This window comes from Nicotiana attenuata, chromosome 7 (assembly GCF_001879085.1).
Source record: "Nicotiana attenuata strain UT chromosome 7, NIATTr2, whole genome shotgun sequence".
Classification (NCBI taxonomy): Eukaryota; Viridiplantae; Streptophyta; class Magnoliopsida; order Solanales; family Solanaceae; genus Nicotiana; species Nicotiana attenuata.
Genome location: NC_031995.1, coordinates 81380064 through 81381836, shown reverse-complemented (window position 1 = coordinate 81381836; position 1773 = coordinate 81380064).

The following is a 1773-nucleotide window of genomic DNA, read 5'->3' as shown; positions in this document are numbered from 1 at the left end:
TAATCTTTTGTTACTTTTATAACAAAATACTTTACAAAACTAGCATGTATATTCATATGTAAGCCATGCCCAAACGTTTGTTTTGGTATGTTCCTAATTTTTAAAAGATTTTTTTTTTAAAAATCATTTATGTCCCAATTAGCGTACAAAAATCGAGAATTATCACAAAACGCTATTCAATTTGGTGAATAATTTATTTATTCCCATAATTATACCAAAATATAAATTAAGAAAATTTTTTTGTATTATTTTTTTACAAATTTATTTGTATTTAAAACAAATGCATAAATTGCAATTATAGCCCATCTTTAACATTAATAGCATTTTTTTTAAAATTGTTAAAAATTAGTCCCAGATTATTAATTAAATTTTATTTACTATTAATTGGCTCAGTACTTTCAATTTGCTTTTAAAATCATCTTTACAATTTTTTATAAATAAAAAGGAGAAAAAAAAAAACCGGCTCATTTAACATTACCTCATTTATTTCAATTAACAGGCCTATTTTACATTTCAATTTTTGCCCTAAATTGACCCAATTCTACCCCCAATTAACCAGCCCAATTTTATTTTTACCCGGCCCCCGGACCCAATTTTTTAAAATCCGCCCGGTTTCCTATTATTGATCCAGGCCGTTAATCATTTTGACGAATCAAACGCCAAATAAACCTCCTACCTTTTGAACCCTGAAAACGAACTACCATAATCCCTAAATCACTCTGATAGCCGCCTTTGAAACCCCCTCGTCTCTCGAACACTCTCAAAAACTCTTCGGAACCTAGCCTCCTCTACCTTATTTCACCGAACTTCAACCGGGAATCCATGGCTTCTCAGGCCATGGATGTATACTCACGCTCCCGCCACCATTTAAACCTAAGGTTGTTTTAAAAAGCGTCGAGGACCTGACTCGACAGTTCTCTTTCAGATCTTTCTCAGATCTTGGTTCGGTAGGCCTCTCCGGGCTTTGCTCCGGAATTCAAGCTCGGGAGCCTGATTCCTGACCTCTTCAACTCAGGATCTGAATTCTCTTCCCAAGTCTTTCTCATTTCTAGGGTTTCTCCGACAACCCTAAGACTTATTCGAGTTCTTTCCCTGTTGTGCTTAATCTATGATTGTATCTATGCTTTACTTGACATTTAAAGTGTTTTCCCCAAATTTCCTTTTCAAAATAGTTTGTCTTCGATTTAGGGTTTCTGAAAGGATTTTACAAAAAAAATCTTTCTGTTCTTCTTCTTCTTCTTTCTTTTCTTTATGTGTGTTTGTCTATATCATGCTCGTGTGATTTCTTCTTACTACGCATGTACTGTCTTTCTACTTTTCTTTTCTAAAAAAATGTTAATCCTGTGCTCATATGTTAATCCTTGTTATGTTTTCTTTACTCTTTTACTATATGTGTTTACCGTTGAGTCCTTCGATTTTTGTTTTACTAAACTTTTTCGTGTTCTTGCTAAATATGTTTCATCTACTTTTGTTTAAGTTTGTATCACCTCTTTCTTCTGAACTTGTTTAAGTTTCGAGTTTTCTCAGACATGTTCTTCATGATCTTGAGTCAGCTCTCTTTCTTTGTATCATGTCTGTTTGTTTCTCATAAGTCTCCTGAAAGAGACCTCTGAGTCTGTTTTAAAACGACTCGCCTTCTCATCTCTATGCCTGATTCGATTTGAAACCCCAGTATTTAGGTTTCCTTGGCGATTTTGATTTGTGTTCGAGTTAGGGTCCACTTTGGGACCTGGACTCTCAGACTCATTGTGAGTCCACAAACTGAACTTGTAT